The 27286-nt window shown below is 39.1% G+C and overlaps 2 protein-coding genes across 2 annotated transcripts in view; one reads left to right on the forward strand and one right to left on the reverse strand.

The window, feature by feature from the left end:
* Positions 1–3658, forward strand: part of LOC144228446 (uncharacterized) — a 402465-nt gene extending 398807 nt beyond the window's left edge. The window contains exon 4 of the transcript XR_013334198.1: positions 3587–3658. The gene's annotated coding sequence lies outside the window, so the exon portion shown is untranslated. The remainder of the gene's footprint in view (positions 1–3586) is intronic.
* Positions 1–27286, reverse strand: part of LOC144228447 (uncharacterized) — a 90649-nt gene that overhangs the window by 11101 nt on the left and 52262 nt on the right. The gene's annotated exons all lie outside the window — the stretch shown is intronic.

Here is a 27286-nt window from a genome sequence, read left to right on the forward strand (position 1 = left end):
GGGAGGTAGCAGGGAGTACTCTATACTTCCAACTCAGTTTTGCTGTGAATCTAAAACGGCTCTAAAACTGAAGTTTATTAATTTTAAAACATTCTTTTGGGTATAAAGAATCAGCTTTTAAGTATTTTTTTCTCTTCACTTTTCTCTTTTCCAGATTTTTATATTCAGCAAATTGATTAATACAAAAGACACTTCTTGCTAAACTTAGTGTCCTGTTCTCTCCAAATAGTGTTCTTAGGCTTCTTAAAAGATACAAAGTAATTTAATATGATTTCTTAAGCTAGCTAAGAGGAGGACAGGGACAGTACACTTTCAGTAATAAGGCAAATGAAGCTAAGGAAGTCAGATGCTTATGTTTACTACCAAGTAAATGTCAGAGGACATTTACATTCGCCAAATTCTTTGTGTATATATCTTTAAAGCTGTTAGACGAACACAGCATGACAATGGTCATAGTCTCTCCTCTATATTTCACTTCTGCACATTGGACTGCCTGAATATAAATGAAGACCAGAATGTTCATTTAAATGAAGTACTGGTGTGGCTTCTGAAGAAGCTGTCTAAAAGGATATTCCTTTACACACTGGATTTTGCACCTCTTTTCTCTGGCTATGTGGGATTTCTGTTGTAAAGAAGTAAAGAGAAATTTCAAGGAAGCTGAGTAGAAAGGAAATAATGTCATATTTTGGCCTGCTATGGTCATATAGCTAGCTTGGACTAGCACTGGTCCGATGAAATTCAAAACCATATTATTTACACCACAGGATAAGGAAGGTAATAATAAGGCTGTAACGGGGATAGAGAGATCAGGGATTATCATTAGAGTCTTTAAATACTTGTGGAATGTATTGGATGATTCTTGGAAACTCTTTCAAAGAAGAGCCACTTTAAACATCACCTTAGTTGGAGGAAAAGATGTGGGTATTTACTGTGTACACAGGACTTGCTTTCTCATGTAATGATCTCTACAATCTTACACTCTGGGTTTTCTGATACACAACATAACACAAGGTGCAAGACATCAAGATCTGGAGGTGGCTGCAGTGAAAGAGGCTACCCACTCTCTCTCCGCCTCAGCACCTTCAGCCTCAGGCCCCTGTGTGGATGCAGAACAGGTTCATCCAGCAAAGGGAAGGATGAGAGAGAGGGTGCTGCTATACCGCAGCTGGATCCCAGCTAACACAAGGGAGCACTGACTGGGGACAAACAGGAGGTAGTGTGCCTCACGTAACTGGGTAAACATGATGGGGTCCTTGTCCCGATCTCCCATTCTTTCACTTTGTTCGTAACATCAGAGGCAAATTTTTCATCACGTATTTGGAGACACATACACAGTTACATGAAGTAAACTTTGCAAAAGAGTAATTTGTAAACAAATGAGACTTTCAGTGGGAACTTTGTAGGTCTATTCAATGTTCTCCTTCCTTTTAGCAGGTGAGCAGTCTATTTCTAAGGAGGGATGCCCAACTGGAGAACGTACGTTATAACTTGTGACCATCAGCTTCTCATGAAAGGAAACAAGTCACCAAACCACGCCAGGATGTCTCAGCATCAAAGTAGAGACCTTTATGGAATGAGGTATGGGTGCATGAAGCAGAAGGGAAAATCCCAGAAGCACTGTCAGGGATCATCTCCAAACCAAGACCACTATGCAGGTAGTGCTTATCAAGGCACTGTGACAGAGTGTACAGAGAAATCCAAATACGAATAAGGAGTGTCATGGGGACAGAGGTGTAGCTATAGCACTTACAAGAGCTTATCTGGATCTGCAGACACTTTGGCATTAAAAGGTGCCAACGTGGAAAAGTGGAGAGGGCTCTAGGCAGGCATTATACAGCTTTTATTATCTGGGGTAGTGATAATAAACGGAAGTACGAGCCCTAATAAGAGACGGGTATAAAGACTAGGGAGACCACAGCATTTATCGTCCAAACAAGGCCAGGACAATTTAAGAGTAAAAGTGGACACTATTAATAATGACCAGGCATAAACTAGACTGTCTTGGGCAACTTGGTACATGTGAGCTCTTGTTATGCCCAAATCACGAGTCCCCAAAGACCTCCAAGGAGCTGGCACTGATGCAAGTACAACAGGGTCTTTATTACAAGCTCAAGCAGGGGCTCACCCGTCTCCTGGCACAGCGGCAGTGAAGTGGAGCCCCAAACAGTGGCAAGCAGGGTTCTTATGGGGGAAGGGCAGGGGTGTTACCGTGCACACGTTGTACATTTTGCATCATTACATAAGCACCAATCATAATTGTACAGCACCCATAGTAAAGCATAGTAACAGTTTTGACCATTCAGTATCTGCGAGGCGTCCGCTACTTTTGGCAGGACCCAATCATGACCTTTGAGAGTCTTTTAAAATGACCAATTATGAGATGGGCTCAGAGAATCTATGCGGGGCTTATGCAAGTGGTGATTGTTTGGCAAGTTTGTACAAAGTAACTACCTGCAGTTCCCAGCCCTGACTGGTCTCCAAGACTACAGGAATGTTACACATTTCTTTTGATTGGCAGATCCGAGGGCGGTCCGAGGGGGGCTTCAGCTGAGGCTTTTCCTGGAACTGGGACTACGTGCGGCCTGAGGTTGTTTCTAATGGAGGACTTCATTTCAGGCTCCTCACTCTCTATTAAAGTCAAACGATGCTTTGCCTTAATGTTGGCCCTAATCAAGCCACTGAGGCCAATAGTTCAGGCTTTGGAGTCAGCTGCCCAGTTCTGAACAACAAACGTTGTTGCTTATGGTTCGTTCGATTTGGGGCAGATTGTTTAACCTCTCTCTGGTGAGTTTTCCCACTTGCCTCACAGAGTTGCTGTGGGAATTAAAGGAGTTAGTTTCAAAAGGCTAAGCATGGTGCCTGGCACATAGAAGTCAGTCATAGCAGCACCTGGTGGTTCAGTTGGTTAAGTATCTGCCTCTTGGTTTCAGCTCAGGTCATGATCCCATGGTTTGAGATCAAGCTCCATGCCGGGGTCTGTGCTGACAGCAAGGAGCCTGCCTGGGATTCTCTCTCTCTCCCTCTTTCTCTGTCCCTCCCTGACTTGCACTCTTCCTCTCACTCTCTCCCAAAATAAATAAACATATTTTTAAAAAAAGAAGGTAGGCTCCACATTTTCTGCTTTCCCATCTTTGTGTACTGTGATCACAGAACAGTCAGAGTGGCTAAAATGAGCAAATCAGAGAACTCTAGATGCTGGCGAGGATGTGGAGAAACGGGCACCCTCCTACACTGTTGGTGGGAATGTAAACTGGTACAGCCCATCTGGAAAACAGTGTGGAGGTTCCTCAGGAAACTAACAATAGAACTCCCCTATGACCCAGCAATAGCACTGCTAGGAATTTACCCAAGGGATACAGAAATGCTGAGGCATAGGAGCACATGTACCCCAATGTTCATAGCAGCACTCTCCACAATAGCTAAAACATGGAAAGAGCCTAAGTGTCCATCACCAGATGAATGGATCAAGAAGATGTGGTTTATCTATACCATGGAATACTACATGGCAATGAGAAAGAATGAAATCTGGCCATGTGTAGCAACATGGATGGACCTTGAGGGTGTTATGCTGAGCGAAATAAGTCAGGCAGAGAAGGACAAATATCATATGTTTGCACGTATAGGAGGATTAGGAGGAACTTGACGGAGGAACAAGGGGGAGAAGAAGGGCGGAAATGGTGGGGGAAAGGGAGAGAAGCAAACCATGAGAGACTCTTGAATGCTGACAAAAACTGAGGACTGATGGATGTGGGGGGAGGGGGGGATGGGCATGGAGGAGGACACTTGTGGGGATGAGCACTGAGTGTTATGTGGAAACTAATTTGACAATAAACTATTAAAAAAAAATGTATCTTAAAAAAAAGAAGTCACTCAGTAACAACAATATCAGCAGCACCAGCTTAGTATGTGCAGATATACTGATACATGGTGCCTGGAATCTCAACAGAGAAGTATTTCATTCAAAGTGTTGTTGGTGAGGGGAGTTGAGGAGACGGGAAAGGAAAGTTTTCAAAAATTTTCCTAGAAAACAGTGACCTAACCACTTGACATAGTATGACAAAAAAAAACTTATTCATTCCAATCTCACTTTTTAAAAAAATTCCCTGGCTAATTACACAGATAAGAACTAAGGTTATGGGAGAAGTGTTTGTGTTATGTGGAAGCTGCAGGCATCCTGTGATCCGTGAATCGTTTTACCTCGAATAAAGGGCACCAAAGTCCTTACTCAGTGACACAGACCTCAGGACAGCTGATTCCAGGGTGGCACCTAGATGCAGGTGAAGCTACTATACCCTCCGCTGAGATCTCAGTCTTGGAGAACATTTAGAATCTCAAAAAAGGGAGACAAGGGAGGACACACAAAGAGGCATAAGAAACAGCTCAGAGGAGGTGCTGGCAAAGAGAAATCTCACCTAATGGAGTTAAGCAGGGCTACCTCAAGAAACAAGCCAAAGTACAAATGGTGGTGAGTCCTAAATACCACTACAAGTATGGAAATAAAATAACCAAAGTATCAAGAAGAGAGACCAAGAGACACCATTTAAAGAACACTTCCTGAATGGACAGGCACTGAACAGTTAATGAGCTTTCTTTCATATAGCAGTACTCGCAGGTGCAGTGTGCATAACAAGCTTTAAAACTAACAAGAGACAGAAAGCTAGCCAAAATGACAAAATGGAAGAACTCTCCTCTAAAGAAATTCCAGGAAGAAACAACAGCTAAAGAACTGCTCAAAACAGATATATGCAACAAAACTGAACAAGAATTTAGAGCAATAGTCACAAAATTAATTGCTGGGCTTCAAAAAGACATGGAAGACATCAGAGAAGCTATTGCTAAAAAGACTATGGAGCTTAAAAATAGTTGTGATGAATTAAAAAAATGCTATAAATGAGGTGCATAACAAAATGGAGGCATCCAATGCACGGATTGAAGAGGCATAGAGGAGAATTAGAAGACACAATTATAGAAAAAGAGAAAGCTAAGAAAGATGGATAAACTGATCCAGAAGTACAAAAGGAGAATTCAAGAACTGAGTGATACAATCAAATGGAACAATATCCTTATCATAGGAATTCCAGAAGAGGAAGAGAGAGGGAAAGGCACTGAAGGAGTACTTGAACAGATTATAGCAGAGAACTTCCCCAGTCTTGGAAAGGATACAGACACTGAAATCCAAGAGGCACAGAGAACTCCCCCCAGACGTAACTTGAATCGATCTTCTGCACGACATATCATAGTGAAACTGGCAAAATCTAAGGACAAAGAGAGAATTTTGAGCAGCTAGGGAGAAAAGAGCCCTAACATACAACAGGAGACCTATCAGAGTAGTTACAGACCTATCTACTGAAACTTGGCAGGCCAGAAAGGAATGGCAGGAAATCTTCAATGTGATGAACAGAAAAAATATGCAGCCAAGAATCCTCTATCCAGCAAGCCTGCCATTCAGAATAAAAGGAGAGATAAGTCTTCCCAAATAAACAAAAATTGAAAGAATTCATCACCACTAAACCAACCCTACAAGAAAACCTAAGGAGGAATTTATGAAGGAAATTTTGCAAAGAATACAAGGTACCAGAGTCACCACTACAAGCAGGAATCCTAAAGAGAACATAATGACTCTAAACCCATGTTTTTCAATAATAACACTGAACAGTAAATAGACTAAATGCTCCAATCAAAAGACACAGGGTAGCAGAATGGATAAAAAAACAAAATCCATCTATTTGCTGTCTACAAGAGATTCATTTTACACCTGAGGACACCTTCAGATTGAAAGTAAGGGGATGGAGAATTATCTATCATGCTACTGGAAGTCAAAAGAAAGCTGGAGTAGCCATACTTATATCCGACAAACTGGACATTAAAGTAAAGGCAGTAACTGGGGATGAAGAAGGACATTATATAATAATTACAGGATAGATCCCTCAGGAAGAGCTAACAATGATAAATGTCTATGCACCGAATATGGGAGCACCCAAATATATAAAACAATCACAAACAGAAACAATCTCATGGATAAGAATGTGCTACTAGCAGGGGACTTTAATACTCCACTTACAGCAATGGATACATCAACTAGACAGAAAATCCTAAAGAAACAATAGACTTGAATGACACATTTGACCAGATGGATTTCGCAGATATATTTAGAAATCTACATCCTGAGGCTATGGAATTCACATTCTTCTCCAGTGCACATGGCACATTCACCAATATAGATACATAATGGGTCATAAAGCAGCCCTCAATAAATGTTAAAAAAAAATTGAGATCATATCATGTACACTTTCAGATCACAAGGCTATGAAACTTGAAATCAATCACAGGAAAAAGTCTGGAAACTCTCCAAAAACATGGAGGATAAAGAACACCCTACTAAGAACAAATGGGTCAATCAGGCAATTAGAGAAGAAATTTAAAAATATATGGAAAAAAATGAAAATGAAAATACAACAATCCAAACTCTATGGGATGCGGCAAACGCAGTCCTAAAAGGAAAGTACACTGCACTCCAGGCCTATTTCAAGACATTAGAAAAAAAGCGCAAGTGCAAAATCTACAGCTCACCTAAAGGAACTAGAGGCAGAGCAACAAGAGCACCCCAAACCCAGTAGAAGAAGAGAAATAGTAAAAATCAGAGCAGAAATAAACAACATAAAGACCAAAGAAACAGTTGAACAGATCAATGAAACCAAGAGTTGGTTTTCTGAAAAAATAAACAAAATTGACAAATCTCTAGCCAGGCTTCTCAAAAAGAAAAGAGAGAGCACTCAAATAGACAAAATCATGAATGAAAATGGATTTATTAGAACCATTCCCTCAGAAATACAGGCAATTATCAAGGAATACTATGAAAAATTATAAAACAAACTGGACAACTTAGAAGAAATGGACAAATTCCTAAACACACACGCGCTACCAAAATTCACACAGGAAGAGATAGAAAATCTGAACAACTAGTGAAGAAATTGAATCAGTGATCAAAAAAAATCTCTCAACAAATAAGAGCCCTGGGTCAGATGGCTTCCCTGGGGAATTTTACCAGACATNAACTTCAGCCTCTACTACAAAGCTGTCATAGCTGTCATCATCAAGACAGTATGGTATTGCCACGAAAACAGACATACTACAAAGCTGTCATAGCTGTCATCATCAAGACAGTATGGTATTGCCACGAAAACAGACATATAGACCAATGGAATAGAATAGAGAACTCAGATTTGGACCCAAAAATGTACAGCCAACTAATCTTCGACAAAGCAGGAAAGAGTATCCAGCGGAAAAGAGACAGCCTCTTTAACAGATGGTGCTGGGAAAACTGGACAACAACATGCGGAAGCATGAAACTAGATCATTTTCTCACACCATACACAAAAATAAACTCAAAATGGATCAAGGACCTGAATGTGAGACAGGAAACCATCAAAACCCTAGAGGAGAAAGCAGGAAACAACCTCCTTGACCTCCACCGCAGCCATTTCTTACTTCACACATCCAAAGGCAAGAGAATCGGGAGCAAAAATGAGCTACTGGGACCTGATCAAGATTAAAAGCTTCTGCACGGCAAAGGAAACAATCCATAAAACCAATAGGCAACCAAAGGAATGGGGAAAGATAGTTGCAAATGACATATCAGATAAAGGACTAGTATCCAAAATCTATATGGAACTCACCAAACTCCACACCCAGAAAACAAACAATCCAGTGAAGAAATAGGTAGAAGCTATGAACAGACACTTCTCCAAAGAGGACATCCAGATGGCCAGCAGACACATGGAATGATGCACAGTGTCCCTCATCATCAGGGAAATACAAATCAAAACCACACTAACATATCACCTCATGCCGGTCAGAGTGGCTAAAATGCCCAAATCAGAGGACTCTAGATGCTGGCGAGGATGTGGAGAAACGGGCACCCTCCTACACTGTTGGTGGGAATGTAAACGGGTGCAGCCCCTCTGGAAATCAGTGTGGAGGTTCCTCAGAAAATTAACAGAACCCCCCTAGGATCCAGCAATAGCACTGCTAGGAATTTACCCAAGGGATACAAGAGTGCTGATGCATAGGGGCACATGGACCCCAATGTTCTTAGCAGCACTCTCAACAATAGCCAGATCATGGAAAGAGCCTAAGTGACCATCAATGGACGAATGGATCAAGAAGATGTGGTTTATCTATATGGTGGAATACTACATGGCAATGAAAAAGAATGAAATCTGGCCATGTGTAGCAACGTGGATGGATCTTGAGGGTGTTATGCTGAGCGAAATAAGTCAGGCAGAGAAAGACAGATACCATATGTTTCCATGTATAGGTAGGTTAGGAGGAACTTAACGGAGGACGATGGGGAAGAGAAGGGGAAAAATAGTTGGGGAGAGGGAGTAAGGCAAACCATGAGAGACTCATAAATACTGAGAACAAACTGAGGGCTCATGGGGGTGGGAGAGAGGGGAAGGGGGGTGATGGGCACGGAAGAGGGCACTTGTAGGGATGAGCACTGGGTGTTATATGGAAACCATCTTGATAAAAAACTATGAAAGACAATAAATAAATAAATGATTTTTTTTTTTAAAAAGCTTATTGCCAAAGGGGGAAAAAAAAAAAAAGAAGAACCAAGTTTACAAATGCAAAACTTATGATTTTCATGTTGGTAATATAAATGTATAGTAATCCATATCACAGTGGGAAAAATGAAACTCTAGTAGAATGACATTTCTATGTCTCACAGAATTAGCTTTCAACATTCATACTTAAATGCTCTACCACTGTATGAATGCAGGAAACCGTAAATGAGAAAGCAACGCTTGTGCTGATTTCCAAGTCCTGACAACCCATGAAATACATGAAATCTCGCTCTTTCATTGTGGTATTTCAGGACCTCAGTCTGACCTCCCACGATTTCCACTGTGTAGCCACTTGAATTTATGCACATTCATTCTGATAACCCTAGCAAAATTTCAACCCTGATGGTGGTTAGCATTTATTAAGCAATTACTGTGTGCCAAATGGAACGTTAAATGTTTCCTGTAAATTATTTCAATTAAACTTTGAATGAATCTATGGATGTTAGAGGACTAGATCATCCTCATTTTACAAAGAGAGGCCCAAGAGACGTAAGGAAGTCACCCTGGGTCACTGAATTAGGAATCAAACATAACTCAGTCTTAACCCAAACTCAGGCCCGTAAGCCCCTACCAAAGTAACTATAGAATTAGCTCTGGTCTTTGTGTTCTCTGTGAGCTTATTCACTATGAGCAACAGTAGAGAGACCTACACAAATTTTAACTCTTTTTCTCCCTGACCAGTATTTTTGGATTCACAAACATACACCTCTCTCCAGCTTTGTCATGCCCTCAAGCAGTAGCCCACCCCCGCCAAATGCCAGGTATCATCTCACTGTGGAAGGTTTTACCTAAAATCTGCTGTTCCCTCTACCAATAATCCCCCTGCCTTACAGAATGTTCTCTTCCTGGCCACAGAAAGAAGGTATCTGTTTGATTTTAATCACTCTCCTTACAATCCCAGCTCAAGGGGATACAGGTAAAAACAAGAAAAGGAGTCAGCTGAAAAGACAAAGTTCTTGGCTCCAAATTAAAAACAATTCTGAACACTCCATATCTGAAAAATGTGCACATGATTCCTGGGAGGGACTTGGACAAGAGCTTGCAATATATCAACTGTCAGCCTCTAAACATTGGAGTTTAAAGACACACGCTGTTCTTGTTATGGAAGGCACGTTCTTGAGGCTACATCCATAGCAATTTATCACTACTTCAAAATCTGTTGCAAATTTCATCTAGGTTTGGAATCCAACATTTATGTGTGTTTTAGGCATATAAAATGATCTTAAATGAGATAATATGTGTAAAAGCCAGTGAAAAGTTAGAAGACTCTTAGAGTTGCAAATATTGTTATTAGAACATTAGCTATTTAATACATGTCAATCTCTTACCCAGTACTGTCCTAGAGAAATCGGTTACAGCTTTACTTTTTTTAGTGTTTAAGATGTTTTTAACTATTTCAAGTTTTAATTTAAATTTTAGTTAACATATAGTGTTATATTGGTTTCAGGAGTAGAATTTAGTGATTCATCACTTACGTATAATACCCAGGGCTCATCACAACAAGTGCCCTCCTTAATACTCATCCCCCATTCAACCTACTCCCCCACCCACCTCCCCTCCAGCAACCCTCAGTTTGTTCTCTACGGTTGAGAGTCTCTTATGGTTTGTCTCTCTCTCTCTCTCTCTCTCTCTCTCTCTCTCATGGTTTGCCTCTCTCTCTCTCTCTCTCTCTCTCATTCTTAACTTCCAGTAAATCTGACTTTAAATGAAATGCAGACAGACATTATTTTCATATATTTTGTTTTCGTTCTCTCAGTGTTGACATATTTTAAATTAGTAAATGAATCCGTAAGCTGCCTACATGAAGCAGTGTGGGCTCCTCCAAACACCATCACTAATTAAGCTGTAATGCAACTGACTGGGATAAGAAATGCATAAAATAACTCTTTATTATTACCTGTACAACCTTTTCAGCTCAGCCCACACTAATTTGAACAATGCAGTTATTCAACCAAGTCTGTGCTGAGGTTTTTCTTTCTGTTCTCTCTGTTGAAACGAGTTTAAGCAAATGAAGGTATAAATAAAATAAGAGCTCAGAGGAGAAAGTTTAAAGAAAAAAATTTTTTAAGTTTTTAATATATCCTCATGCAACAAAACAAGAAATGTCTTGATTAAATATAGGCAATCAAGTATTACCGAAGCTTATACACCTCCTTAAAAATAATTTAGTGATTGTCCAGAGGTTTACAATATACATATTTGATTAATCACTCCACCTTCAAATACTATGAAAGTGCATCATATGGTATGCCAGATGGCATTTAAATCCCTTTTGTTATAGAATGGATAGAAATGAAAATAAATTTGAGCTACTACGCTACACATTTCAGTCTATTTTCATTAATTCAGACTAATCATTCACTTTGCCTCCCTTTACTCCATTTGACTCTCAGAGTCTAGACTACAGAAAATGTTCTATATCTTGATTTGAGTGATGGTTACACAAGTAAATATGTATGTAAAAATTCATTGTGTCCTTTATAATATATATGTTATACTTCAATTTTTAAAATGTGATGCATGGTGGGGCGCCTGGGTGGCTTAGTCGGTTAAGCGTCTGACTTTCGCTTAGGTCATGATCTCGCGGTTCGTGGGTTCGAGCCCCGCGTCGGGCTCTGTGCTGACTACCGGCTCAGAGCCTGGAGCCTGTTTCAATCTGTGACTCCCTCTCTCTCTGACCCTCCCCTGCTCACGCTGTCTCTCTCTCTCTCCTAGAAATAAATAAAACATTAAAAAAAAAAATTAAAAAAAATGTGATGCATGGTCTAAATCTCCATCAACATTCTCCCCAAAGGAAGTACCACAATACAGAAAATATGGATGGAGCATATTTTGAAGGTTGTCTGGGCTCCTTGTGTCAACACTCAGAGCTCAATAGGCTGGAGTCTCTGCTGAGGAGTTATCATCACTCTGGTCCTAGAATGCCTTTGCTGTTCCAGCCAGCCCACTTACAGATACTGCCTGTTGCTCAGAAAAGCCAGACTCATACCAACAAAGAGGTATCTTGCCAATGAAACAATAAATTACAGCCTACATGGCAACTGGGGATGGTAGTGAATATTCTGTACCCTCGTCAGATATGAACAATTCCATCTTAATAATGATGGGAAATCCCAGCAAACTGAAGATCATTCACATTCACTTATCAAGAATTCACTGCATGCTTATTATGTGCCAGACTCTATGCAGGAATACACAGTCATTATTATTCCAAGGAGCTCACTGTATTTAGGGATAAACAAGCAATTACAATGTGGCAACATGGTAAGTGTGAGAGAGGGAATTGTAGATTCTTTCAGTTGCTAAACTAAAAAATCTAGGAGTCCTTGTGAAGGTTGCACAAAGAATGGCTCAGGACTGGCAGAGATATTCTATATTTCTGTATTATGATGGTGGTTTCACAGGTGTAAACATCTGTCTACACTCATCTAGTTGAACACTTTAAAAGAATGAAATTTATCAATAAGCTGATTAAAGTCTGACTTATCCATAATTAATCCTGTCCTCTTATCCCAAACTTAGGTACGTGTGATCCACTCAACAGTTAAAAATCACCCCAATCCATCCACTCCTGTCCATCACCATTTCTATCCAAACCACCACTACATGTGGCCTGCTGACTATGGTAGCCTCCTGACTGATCTTATGACTCTATTTTTGATCCACAAAATCTATTCTCCACATTTGTTTATAATGTAAATCTAGATCTTATTTCTTTGTTTAAAACTCTCAAATAGCTTCTGCTCACAAATCACACTGTTGGGTACAGAATTCTGGGATGACATTTTTTTCAGTGCTTGGGAAGTCATTCCATTGTCTTCTGGCTTATAGTTCTGATGAGCAGTCTCTTTTAATTTTTATCTCTGTTCCTCTTTATATAATGAAACTTTGTTTCTTATACTACTTTCAAGATTTTCTCTTCATCTTTGGTTTTCAGAAATCTGATTATGATGTGTCTAGATTTCTGTTTTTTGTTCATTCAGGGATTTTTGTTTTGTTTTGTATTGGAATCCTAGTTGGTGTTCCCTGAGTTTCTTAGATCCATAAGCATCCTTCATTAACTGTAGAAAATTCTCAGCCATATATTTCAAATATTGCTTCTGCCCTGGTCTTTATCTCTTCTCTTCCCAATCATCTATATATTAGATCATTTTATATTTTTCCATCACTCTTGTATGCCAGTTTTGGGTTTTCTTCTGTTTTTCATATGCAGCACTGCCATGTGATTGTTTCTTATAATTTCCATCTCTCTGCTCAAGTTCATCATCTGAAATTGAATACTGTCCGTGTTTTCTACTGGAGCCTTTAACATATTAATCATATCAATTGTTTTAAGTTTATTTATTTTTGAGAGAGACCGTGCACTAGTGGGAGAGGGGCACAGAGAGAGAGAGAGAGAGAGAGAGAGAGAGAGAGAGAGAGAATCCCAAGCAGGCTCTACACCATCAACACAGAGCCTGGTGCAAGGCTCAAACTCATGAACCGTGAGATCATAACCAGAACTGAAATCAAGAGTTGAACACTTAACTGACTGATCCACCCAGGTGCCCCTAATCATATTAATCTTAAATCCCTTCTGACCCAACTGAAGAACCTGGGTCAGGTTTCAGGTCTTTCTCAGAGAGGTTGATATTCCTTCCTCTACATGTGTACCACAAAAGAGCTTTGCTGTGGACACTAATTTGGCCTCCAGTCTCTCATGAGCACCCAGTGAGGTCTGTGAACAAAAGCCTGTGAGTAGGTGTCAAGTCCCCTCCATTCTGAAGCTCTCAGGCTTTCTACACTTTCATGTTAGCCATCCCTAGCCTTTATCTCATTTGTTAAAAAAAAAAAATTTTTATCTGTCATTTTTCTTATCAGCTTGTATGGCTCATGTACCATTTCTCCTTGGAGGCACCTGTCTTTGCTCAGATTTCATGTTAGTTCACTACCCTGAGACCTCTCACATTTGAAGGGTGTGTATGAAGGTTCCACATACAAGAAAAGTTGTATGTAGTCTCTGGAAAACTCTTCTATAGGTTCATGAGAGGACAGAAGGGCAAAAGTCAAATAACTTTTAGTATTATTGTGAAAAACATCTTAACACTTGACTTTGGGGACTTTGAGTAGTCTTTGAGGCTTAATGCCCTACATGATCCAACCCCCATGACCTTTCTGACATTATCACCAAAAACTATCCCACTTTCCTCACTAGAGCCAGCCATGCTGGTCTAATTCTGCCGGCACTTCAACATCTAGATCATCGGATGAACCAGATGTTTAGCCCCCACTATTTCCCCCATGTAAAATGCTGTTTCCTCTATCTTTGAAGGGCTGACTCCTTATTGTTATCCAAATTTCACCTTCAAAGTACCTCAGAGACGTTTACCATGATCACCTTGGTCCAAAGAATGTATAAACACATATCAATTCGAAGACATTTTATATCATATCACACTATTTTCTTTTTTCAAGAATTATTTGGATTTTTATTATTTTTTTATTTTCTTTCTCCAACTCTTTGACTTGTTTGCTACAATATCTAGAGTAATTAGAACAGTCTCTGTTATGTAGTAACTCTTCAAAATGTATATGAAAAAAAGTCTTAGACTATCTTATTGACCAAATTGTATCAATTATTATCAAGCTAATTGTATCTTTTAAAATCATTAAAAACAGGAAGTAACTCCCAAAATGTTGTTTCACGGGCCAGGTCTGGTTAGCATATAGTGGAAATGTTCTTTGAACTTAGTTGACTTTTTAATCTAAGGCACAGTTGAACTCACTTCAGAGACAGGCTTAGCCACCAGAGACATGGAAGTATGGCTGAGAACCTAAAATATGATTTCAACACATGATAAAGCAAGGCTGTTTCAACAGCGTGGGAGGTGCTATTCCCTAAACAGCCAACACTGAGTTTTCTGTATCACACTACCTGGCAAATCATTGTTTTCTTTTCAATAATCTTTGGCTTACCATCCTTAGGCAATGTGAAAAACTAAAAGGGAACCTTTGAGCTAGGAGGCTGGTGGAAATCCCCTGGTTTTCAGTTGTGCTCTACCTGGATCTCCACATGATATTTCCACAAATAAAGATGTTAGGAGTGAATGCAGACTTCAGAACTGGGGAAAAAACATGATTAGGTGTCTGCTTAACCTCATGATGCATTTTCCCTTTACAGAAAACTATGGAAACTCAGAAAAAAAGCATATTTCTTTTTTTATGTGAAGCTGAATTCCAAGCTAGTCATGAGAAAATCTGAGCACAAACCAATAGACACCACAGACACAAGAATTAGCAATAGTTAGTAACTCGAGAACTAAGGGATTTGAGAAGTTTACTAAAACTAAAAGAACTGGGTGAAAGTTGTTTGAAAAACAGATGTCTAGATTCCCTCCATTTTACCTTGCTGATTAACTATCCCTTTACTACCCTACAGAAGTCTAGAAGATTTTTCTGTATAGAAAGTAAAACAGAAGTTCTCTGGATTAGTTGAGAAAGTAAATGCTGTCATGAAAACAAGCAGATAAAATGGCCATATGCATATTCAATGCTGAATCAAAAGATCCCTATCTCTCTTTTCCTGCTTGGCTCCAAAATCACAAGGATCCAGAATCTACTCTTTTGAGACACTTTCCCAGGGGAACCTGATCAAATCAAGATAAAAAGGATCTAAAAATATTGACATTGAGGGTTCATGACAAAATGACCAGCCCAAATGTTCTGTAGTAGAGCTCAAAGTTGACCAGCCCTACACACACTTTCAGGTTATCCCACTGGTTCAAGTGCCCTCCAACTCTCAATCATGAGCATATATGGTCAAGAATTACCAGATATATGGAAGACAGAGACCACTGAAATATATTAGGGGGGAGCCACTTGAAGGAAATAGGTACCATGTAGAAAGTAAACTTCAGAAAATTATCATTTTTAATACTTTCCAAATGGTAAAAATATATATATGTATATTTCTTTAGTAAAACAAGATACTCTTGAAAAGTAAATACATGGTAATAAAAATTTAAAAGTATGTAGAAGAATGGGAAGACAGAAGTAAGGAGATCTCCTAGAAAGGAAAACAAATATATATATACAGAGGAAAAACAGAAGAGGAAAAAATAGGAAAACTAAAAAAAAAAGTCTGGGAAGTCCAACGTCCAAGAAATAGGAGCACTGTAAACAAAAGAGAGGAGTCAAAATCATCAACAAAATAACTCAAGATTTCCTGAAGGACAGTGGTAATTAGAATGAAAGACTCATTGAGTGACGAAATTAAAAGATTAAATAAACACATTACTGGGGATAAATAATATACAGATTTCCAGAAAGAAGAGAAAAATTAATAATAGGTTGTAAACAAAGCATGAGAAATCAGAATGGCTTGGAATTTCTCAACATAGTACTGGAAGCAAGGAAGATTATTTCAATGTAGAATTCTGCACTCAGTTAAGCTGTGAGTCAAATGAGGATAACAATTAAATATGCACATCCAAAATGTACCTTCTATGGAATCCTTCTTCAAAAGTTATCAGAAAATAAGTCCCATCAAAAATGAGAAAATAAACTGAGAGATCCAAACACAGAAGAGAGACAAAGGAAAGAATTCTGGGATGGCAGGGATGGGAGATCCCAGGGTGACCGCCAACCACCACACAAAGAAAGCTGTGAATCCAAATCTGTTCAGTGTGACTATGGAAACAGAAATCCTGAGGCTGCCATCACCAAGATGCCCACTGCCAGTTTATCCTGAATGAAAGATGGAATGCCCCAGATTCTTAACTATACTTGGCAGTGTAAGCAATGTGCTGATGTGTTCTTACCCTCTTCTGTGTCCTTGACACATGGATCTGCTAAGGACATTTCAATTCCGCTTTGACATACTCCTCAAAGGGAGGTCATGGTTCACTTAAAAGCAGAATATACAGAGGAGTCCAAATGTGTTGACCATATTTCTGCTGATATCAGAATCTGTGCCAATGCCCCAATGTGGAAAACCTTGTTTTACTGGCTCTATGCTAACCTTGCCCACTTATTTCTAAGGAAGAGACTCTTAAATTTTCAAGAAAGTTAAAACTAGACTATGACCCAGAAATGCTGTTGGCCTTCTCTTTTCCCAAGTCCTTCCTCTAATGATGACATTAGTGTCTTTTGCACAAACAGCCAAGCTTCTGCTTGCTTCAGAGGTTTTCAAAACCAAACAACAGGTTAATACATGGAAGTGTGGTAAATATAAAAGCTGAGTAAGAGGATAATTAACATGGAAGTCATTATATGCTTACTTTGAGAGCAGGGAAGGGACAGAGGGACTTGACTGAGGAAGGCCACATAAGAAGATTCCAGGGTGTGAATAGTATTCTACTTCTCAAGTTGGAAAACGGGTTTATGGGTGTTCATGTTATTTTTATTCCTTAACTGTATACATACATTTTATTTATTTTTCTGTATCTGGAATATACATTTGAAAGTTTCAAAAATATTTTGTCATAAAAAAGTAAGAAAGGGAAATTGAAAACTGGAGTTACTAAGATTTGCTCATGAACGAAAGCAAAGAAATGAGGTAACATCCAGCACAGAAGGTGAAGTCAAGGGAAATTTTTACTATGAGAGATGTGAGACTATATTTTCATGATGAAAGTTTTATCCAACAGAGAATTTGGCAATGTTAGGAATAACAGGAACACCTAAGAGGAAAAGACCACTTGCAACCTTATTGCCTATTGCTCTATAATATAAACCCTCAACCATAGCCATTTGTTCCACTATATGTAATTTACTTGAAAATATTTTAATAGGTTATATAATATACAGGTGTATAAGTATAAATTAAATCGATTCTAGAATCTAGTCAGATGATTAAATCTAAAGAATACTAATAGGGTTACTTAACATTTGAAAGACCCTAATCAAGAGTCCATAATTGAGCAGGTCTACAGCAAGCATGTCAAATATTTCCATCTAAAGCTAGACCAGAGGGTCCATCAATCAGCCTAACAGATGTTGGAAGTAAATTTCTCATTGGTGAAGTGAATGATATTCAAGATATGTAGTAGATTATGAATGCTACAGAGGAGCTCTCATCCCTACAAAGGCGAGGGGGGCACATAAGAATCTGCTGGGCCAGCAACCTGACCCTTGCAGGGATGCCATTCATACATTCATACATACATGATGTAGGTAAAATCACGGCTGTTTCTGCTGCCTGATACAACTAAGTCAGTTAATCCTAACCATTAGAGCATGGCCACATTTGTCTTGGAGTGACTCTTGACTCAAGGTGTTGACCAGAGAACCTGAAATGACAGGGTTTGCAATGGATTATAGAAGAGATTTGTTTGTAAATTTTCACACATGGGGCAGATATTGGTTTGAGCCACATGCTCGCTAATGCCATACCACCTGATAGAAAATGTTATATGAAGGGGAAGAGACACCTACTTCCTACCAACTATTATTGTCAGAGGCTACAAATATTTACTGAATGTTCTTGATAAATGTCAATGAACAAATTAGGTCCATTTGTGACACTTGTGCAGCTTACTTGCTGGATAAACAATGCTCAGATTCAACTTTCTTTTTGGATTAAGGCCTCTATTTCACTGTCTCCTACTCAAAATGTCCTGTCTTCTCTTGCACACCATGCCCACTCATCTTAATACATTATGAGAACCATCCAAGTAATTAGATAATTCACTTGTGACACTTCGTGACAACTCAACTGTACACTCCTAAGTAGCAGAAATTTTTTTCCTCAGTTCCTACTTGTAATAACATACTAACAAGCATCATCTCCATCTCTATGTCTCTTGCACTTAACCATGTGCCAGGCATTGCTCTATGTCCTTACTGAGTTAACTCCTATAATCTTCACAGTAGTCCTAACAGCAGTTACCATCAATATCCACATTTTACAAAAGAGGAAACTAAGTCAGAGAATGGTTAAGTAAGTTGTCCAAAGTCACATGGCTGTCATTCAAACCAAACCAGCTGGGGTCCAGAACCCAAACTCTTAACCACTATCATGAGATTTCTAACCTGCAGAACTGTAAGACAATGAATTTGTGCTGTTTTAATCTATGAACTTTGTCATTCTTTGTTATATCAACAAGAGAAAACTCATATGACTATTCTGTCCACACCCATTCAAACCACAAGCACAAATCTTTGCATGTCATAAACTTTAACAAGTGAAGATGTGAATGAATACATATTTCTTGAATTTGTTACAACTACCAATAAGAACTTAAGATGCAGAAGACATATAAATATAATTATCACAGGGAAAAATTACATAAACATGAATTTCAAAGAAGAGGCAGGGGCACGAATCATACAAACCAGAGAGCTTGATTCTGTACTTCATGTGATACAGAAATGCCTGCATGACGTGAAAAAGTTTCTAATTCCTTTGGGCTACAGTTTATATGTCATAGAATAAGGGAACTGGACCAGTTCATCTTGGATTTCTTTCTGGTATTAGACTCTTCCTAAATATATTTTCTTTCCATTTATTTGGATCAAATAATAATGTGCCCAATATTTCCTTTGAGATAGTCAAAATATATCATCATGAGCAGAGCTAATAATCAGATCCATGATGGAATGCACAAGGAAATACTCAAAGCTGACCTTAAAGGACCACTACCTAATATAAACCTAAGGTTTCCTCCTTCTACTTTAACTGATCCTGCTTAGTGGCTTGCCATTCATCACAGAAACTGATCACACAAACCACAAGGGCGTCGATCATATTTCTTGGGTCTATGCATTTGTATAACCTCATTGTCTCTATACAGTGCACAGAATAAGAATTTCTGACAACATCTCTTTCTCTGCTGAAAAATAATAGACGTCTGTATAATACCAATGATACTGGTCTTCTGATGGCCAGCTCAGTGGTTTATAGTTTCCAATAGAATATGCTTTTATGTATTGTCTTTCTAACAGTACTGTTACTGTGAAATATAATGGGAGAGTGTGCTGGGGAGCAGGAAGGGGACAGAGAAGGGATAAGAGAGAGGAAACAGAGGTTACAGTTGAGGGGGCTGGGAGATGCTTGAAGCTATTTGGCCTTGTGTCCACAACTGACAAAACCATTTACATTTCTGTGGGTTTTGCAGCTCCAGCTAAAATTCACTTGAGATAATGAGAAAAATATATGAAAATTAGATTCAGAGAACAGAGCAAAACAATCAGTATGTGCAGAAGACTGCAGTTCTCAGGACCAAACTGTTGCAAATGTTTGTGCAGACAACACAGTTTGAGTACAGTGTACATTCCTCACGGTCAAAGGGAGCAGCCAATGATGAGCGAAACATCCACACAAAGGAAACCCTGCAAAGTCACATGAAATTCTTTTCTTAGCAAACAATGAGATTACATCCAGTTTGAGTTGTTTAAAACACAGCCAAGACATTTTTCTTTCTTTGCATATTTTCATATAATGAAGGGATAAGTATATGGGAGGAGATGAAGAGAAGGAGAAAACTTTATTAGAGACACAAACATTGTCAGATGACAAGGCAGAAAAGAGTCATGAAATATGTTAAAAGAGATTTCTGGGAATGGATACCTTAAGAATCAAAAGGAAGCCAAAGTATAGGCTAGGAAGAAACAGGAAAGAAAGGCTAAGAGGACAAGAAGTGGGAGAAAACAGAAAGTGATAGAAACTGTGGAGAAACAGAAGAATGGAAAATACTAAAAAGAAAATGAGAGACAGGAAAGGAAGTAGGAAAAAGAGAAAGCAGAGGCCGGCTTTCTGTCTTTCCACATTAGCACATTCAGAACCCGCCTTTAGAGTCTGATCCGTCACTGCCTCCAAGATTCCTTTTCTTTCTCAGTTCTTCCCAGGCAAGAACAGAGGCGAGGGGAAGCCGACAGATGAAACATCCAGGTTCCCCTTCACTTCCATGATGAAAGAGAGGCACAACTTGATTTTCTATTCCATTGAGACAGAAAAAATGATGTGGCCACAAAAGGTACTTTTCTAAGACAGCACACAATGGGTCCCCTGAACAGAAATCAGGGTATTGTTATAAAAGGAAAAAAATGTGGGAAATCAAAATACTGTACAATTAATCAATGTCCATAACAGAAATGATTCTCTGAGCTAGTCCTATCTTACACTGAGCTCTAACCACCCACAACTTAGTGAAAGAGAGCTGATAAGCAAGGACCCCAAAATAAATATTCAAAGGTCTTTTGAATCTTTTTAAAAGATGATTAAAAAAAAAAAAAACACCTTATCTCTGACCTCATACAGATCAAGATTATAAATGAAAGCTCAGGTGGTTTTTCTTATACTATATATTCCTACAATAAATTCCTAGATTAATTAAACTATTCTTAAATTTCCATTAAAAATATAAAAACATTGATTTATCATCCCTTGAAAATTAGCTATACTTTCAGTCATTTCGGTGGTTTTTCTATTTTCTATTTATGTTTTCCTATGTTTTCTGCTATGCCCACTTTTCAAGAATTAGGTATCCTAAATTTTTTCATGCAGGAACAGAGTGATGCTTTTTGTTTTTGGCTCACAGCATTAACTTTTTTATCTTAAAAATTTTTATTTCAGGGCACATGGGTGGTCCAGTCGGTTTCAGCTCATGTCATGGGTCTCGTGGTTTGTAGGTTCAAGCCCCACATCAGACTCTGCCCTGACAGCAAGGAGCCTGCCTAGGATTCTATCTCCCTTTCTCTCTGCCCCTCCCCAGCTTGCTCTCTATCTCTCTCTCTCAAAAAAAAATAAAATAAAATAAACATGTTTTAAAATTTTCTTTCCACATTTTTCTTCACAAGAAAGCTATTTAGGCCTCCCAGAATCTGTCATGTTATATTGCTTTACATCTAAAACCATACACAGGTACTGTAAATGCATTTGTAAATAACTACATGGCAAATATTTACATATATATACCTACAGACGGGTATATATTCAATATTTACCTTATAGATAAATTTTGTCAGACTCTGTGTTAAGCAGATGATTACTAAGATATCAAAATCTGGTTTTCAGACTACAGTTTTATAACTTTAGGATAATTATTTGCCTATAAGGACTGATGTCTAGAAATGTTACGTGAAAAAAAAATAAGATGGGCAATAAATATAGTTTGAGGTTCTTAAATGAAAAAGAAAACATAACTATAGATCTTTACATTAGTCAGATGCTGATTGGTTTTGCTGTGATAACTAATGGACCCTGACATCTTAGTAATAATTAAATACAACAAAGGTATGTTTTTCTCATAGTACATGAACTACATGCATGCAGCGAGAGAGAGCTCTAATCTATACAGTCATCAGGGACCCAGGCTGAGAACTGTTCCCCATTTTGAATCTATGCTACTTGGAACAGGCAGCCTTCTCAGTCTTTGAAAGAAAAGAGAAAAAACTTAGTTCACATTTATTTTCTTAGTTCAAGAAAAGAAAAGTTCACAGGGAACTCATACTACTATTTTATCCATCAGCCCAGCAATGACACGTGTCGCTTCTGCTTACAAGCCTAAACTATTCCTGTGGCCCATCTGAACTACAAAGGAATTGAGGATGGGAAGAGGGCATGGTTATCTAGTCGGCAGTAATGTTTCTGACACATGATACAAAATGCAAATAAAATGCTGCAAAAGGTAAAACATTTAATGGGTATCTCTGGGAAGGGAAATCAGATTACAGAAAGAATGGAGACAAATTCTACGTTTTATACTGTACACTTCCAAACTTTTTGCATTTTTTAAATGTGTTAAGCTTTATTTATTTATTTTTCCAGTGGCAGAGAGAGAGAGGGAGGGAGGGAGGGAGCCAGTGAGTGAGCATAAGCACAGGAGGGGCAGAGAGGGAGAGAGAGAGAATCCCAAGCAGGCTCCATGCTTCCAATGCAGATCCCAACATGGGGCTTGAACTACCAATGGTGAGATCATTACCTGAGCTGAAATCAAAAGCCAGACGCTTAACTGACTGAGCAACCCAGGTGTCCCAAAACTTTTTGCATTTTTAAAATAAAAAGCAAGTTTCACATCTGATATTAAATAAAATATTTTAGACACTGTTAATGAACTATTCTGAGATAATCCAGTTAAAATGAAACTGGTAAATAAGTGGTTAAAAAGCAATATACAAGGAGTTTCCATCAATGGCTCAGCTTCAAGAATGGGCCTAGTTTTCAGGGATCTGCCAGGGCTCTCTATGATTTAGTGGCTGTTGTTTGATCAATGGCTGAAATGATAGAGTGGAGAGCTTGCTGATTAAGTTCACGGATAAAGCTATGTTAACTAAAACTTTGAGAGCCATGATTAAGATCCAAACCAACCTGTCAGAAGTGAGCTATGGCCAAGTGTGAGGTGTGAGTGTACTTGGGAGGGAATAATGAATCTCTGAAAATGGCAAGGGTCAGACCAAAGTACTTCAGTGCCTCTGGATTCAGTGTAAATCACATGTCCGATGAATGTCTGGAATAAATGGGAGTTCTTCCAAGAATTGTGGCACTACTCGGGCATTTCAAATGTAAGAGAAGATAAGATTGAAAAGCCAGGAACATTCCAAGCTTACTGTTTTCACAGTCATTAGAAAAATATATATACATTTGCTGAATATGGCGAACTGGATCAGTCCATGGGCTACAGTGGCAAAAACAGCACATATCATCACGGTGTTCATGGAGATACAGACTCGCTAATTTCTTCACATCCTTCTCTCTCTTGATACCTAGCCTGAGTGTTCTCTTAAGACATTGCTTTCCAAAGCGTCGTCCAGGATCTAGCAGTAACAGACTCTCCCAGGAGCTGATAATAAATGAAGACTCTGAAGCATAATTTCAGACCCACTGAATCAAAATCTGCTTTTTGAACAAGGTTTCCCAGGTGGTACATGTAAACATTCAAATCTGGAAACAAAGGGTCTAAATTCAATCTGCCTGCCCCAATTATCCTATTAAGGAGCAAGATTCCTTACTTCTTGTTCAGTCTTCTTTCCTTTGATGTTGTCTAAAACGAACAGATGAGACAACTGACGGGTAAGAGAGGCTAAGCAGACATGTGTAATGAAGAGATGAGCCAAGGAGGGGAAATGCAAAGAGAAAGATTCAGGCAGGGAATTCTGTGGGTGAATTTTAAGGAAATGTGGAAACAAGAAGGGAAGAAAGGTAGAGGGCAGTTGTAAATAAATATGGAGAGAGCTGGGGAAAGCAACTCTGAAGAAGAGCTGTGCCTTGTTCAATGACTCCATCAGCCGTTCTTTGAGAAACTTCAAAAAGACTTACTTTTCTCCTTCACTATCTTCAGGGGTCATGACCGATGGTTCTTCTGTGTGAAACCAGAGGAGAGGGGACCACTATGCACCTCAGCTTTAGATGAGTCACATATTTGTGGGCTTTTCTTGTCCTGTAGATAGTAGCATGGGAAAGGCAAACTAAAAATAAGACCACTTCTGCAAGCTAAAATAAGAAGTTATCATTCTATACCATTGGAAAAGGAAGGTTTTTTTCATTACTTTACAATGATTTTGTTGACTTTCATCCATCTTTGTACCGAATTACTTAATATTTTGCTCTGTATTTTTTTTTAACGTTTATTTATTTTTGAGAGAGCGAGAGAGACAGTGCATGAGCAAAGGCATGGCAGAGAGAGAGGGAGACATAGAATCCGAAGCAGGCTCCAGGCTCTAAGCTGTCAGCACAGAGGCCGATGTGGGGCTCTGACTCATGAACTGTGAAATCATGACCTGAGCCAAAGTCCAACACTTAACCAACTGAGCTACCCAGGCACCCCAATTTAGCTCTGTATTTCTAAGGCTATAGTGTACAAAAATCAACAAAAATAATCTCCAACTTGTGGAACTTAAACAGTAAGAATATTTCACCTCTGGTTGTTAGCTAAGTGAACTGCTTCAGCAGTGGCAGCCTTTACTCTTTCTATGTACATAACAGAGTATCAATTTTGGAGCCAACACGAATAAAAGTGATGATGGGAAAGGGAATTTATAAACCACTTGGTAAACTATAATAACCCCAACTCTTGTGACTGCTGTGGATAATCTGTGCATTTCAGAAAATATAAACCAAGATAAATCTCTCATAAACAATCTTTAAAGATTATTTAAGATGAAGTGATGGTTTTCCTTAGAAAATAACTCTCATAAAATATATCTTTAAAATAGCTTTGAGATTAGGAAAAAAGTAAGAGAAACTCCTTGGCTCTTTTGCTCTTTTTGGTGCTTGTTTAATTTGAGCTCATGTTGGGTATGTTTATGAAAACAAAATAAAGAATTTTGTTTTGATTTATGCATAGACTTTAATATTGCATTACCTATACAGGATCCTGTTTGACTTAGACAAATTACCATATATTTAACTTCAGAACAGTTTCAAAGACCTTCACAACACTAGGTGCTCTTTTTCTCTGAGGTGGTATTTTTTTTTATATATTTTTATTTATTTCTAGGAGAGAGAGAGAGAGAGACAGCATAAGCAGGGGAGGGTCAGAGAGAGAGGGAGACACAGACTCTGAAATAGGCTCCAGGCTCTGAGCTGGCAGTCAGCACAGAGCCCAACGCAGGGCTCGAACCCACAAACCGCGAGATCATGACCGAAGCGAAAGTCGGACGCTTAACCGACTAAGCCACCCAGGGGCCCCTCTGAGGTGGTATTTAATTGATCCATGGAAAGAAGCCTTTAAGACATACACACACCAATCCTGATGCAAGAAGAGTGTTGAACTTCACAAAATGTGGTATAAGTATTCAATTTTTGTCACAAATTCCTGGGGTGCCTGGGTGGCTCAGTCGATCACAAATTCCTGGTGTAGATATGACCAATATCTTCCAGATTAAAAATAGAGAGGGAAAGAGAAGGATAGATCGAAGAATAGAGGTTGCTGATCGGAATGTTCTTTCCAGTGACCTTACCAAGGCTATATAATACTTCAGGGGCGCCTGGGTGGCTTAGTCGGTTAAGCGTCCGACTTTCGCTTAGGTCATGATCTCGCGGTTCGTGGGTTCGAGTCCCGCGTCGGGCTCAGTGCTGACTGCCAGCTCAGAGCCTGGAGCCTGTTTCAGTCTGTGACTCCCTCTCTCTCTGACCCTCCCCTGCTCACACTGTCTCTCTCTCTCTCTCCTAGAAATAAATAAAAAACATTCTTAAGAAAGTTTAAAAAAAAAAGATATAATACTTCAGGTGTTCACAGGTTATAATACAAACATCGTGAAGGCAAAAAATTATGTTAGGTTGATTGCTGCTCTCAAAGCTAACCATGTAAACCTCCAGGACACAGCACTGTGTCTCTTGGTAGATTTTTAAATCCTCAGGCCGTGCTTCACGGGCCCACTGTCTTCTGGCTTGGGCTGTTAGCATGTGAATTCTAATTACAGTTAATACACTAATACTAAGTACTCATCTCCAATTGCTCAGCCACCAAATCCATTGCAGACATTGGCCAAAAGTCAAAGCCAAGAATTTTTACGGGAAAATCAATTGCTGAGAGAGAGGCACAGGATCCTGTTCCTCTTCTGACTGAATGTGTTCTCATGGCTCCTGGGCTTAAGATCAAACCCTTTAGGATGAATTGCACAGTCCTGCACCACGTGCCAGCTCCCTCACTCACGCTGTCCCCACTCCCCGCTGAGCTCTTGCTCTTCAGCTGCACTGCCTTTCTCCTGCCATGGGGTCTCTGTCCAGCTCACTGTCCCCTGCCTGCTGCCTTTGTAACTCTCCTTCTGCCTTCAAGTCACAGTGTAAACATCAAGTCCTCCAGAAAGTCCACCTTTGGCACTCAAGCTAAGTAGTTCCCTATGTTATGTGATCACAGGACCCTAACTTTGCCATGATAGCATACACCACAATCTCAGTAATACCCCCATATATGCAACTGCTCTTCCTGACTGCCTCCTCCTAGGCTTTCCACTCCTTAACCGTAGTAGTGTGTCTGTCACATAGAGACTCCAAAAATATTGTTAACTGAATGTATGAATGAAATAAGGAAGAGATGAGCCAATTCCATAAGCTACCTAAATACTTTAACTGTACATCTCTAACAGCCTTTCTTACCAATATTATAATTTCTTAATCTGTCTCTTCCATTTTATGATATTTGTCCTTCCCTGCCTGACTTATTTCGCTCAGCATAACACCCTCAAGGTCCATCCATGTTAGTCAAAGGGTAGAATTTCTAAGGACTCAAAAGACAGGCATTACCTACATAATTTTTAGCAAGTCCTTAGAATAAGTTAGATGAAAAACAAATACAAGAGAAAATTCATGATTAAAATCTTCCTTTGGAGAGAGAAAAGGCTTATGCAACCCTTCTGGAGTACATGCCAAACAAATGTGGCGTGCTGACAGCATATTATAAATAATACTGATTAAAAAGTTGTTTTTATAAAGACAAACAGGAGGCTAAAATTCCTGTTAGTAATATTCAAACTATTAATAATTCTGATTTCAGGTTAATACGTTCTTGGGGGAAGAATAGAGGACTTTTAGAAGGTATTTTAAATAGTTAGAAACCAACATATTACCTCTGGTATTAATGATTCTTGGGAAAATTCATGATGTCACTTGCTTTGAACAATATGAGGACCAGCTGTAAGCAGAACAAAATTAAGACTAATGACTAAGTGTTCACATGCAAAACTCAGACTTGCTGAGGAGGACTTGCTAGGCAGCACCAGATTGTGAGGCTCAATTATTA

The sequence above is a fragment of the Crocuta crocuta genome, unplaced genomic scaffold, assembly GCF_008692635.1.
Source record: "Crocuta crocuta isolate KB4526 unplaced genomic scaffold, BGI_CrCroc_1.0 scaffold213, whole genome shotgun sequence".
Classification (NCBI taxonomy): Eukaryota; Metazoa; Chordata; class Mammalia; order Carnivora; family Hyaenidae; genus Crocuta; species Crocuta crocuta.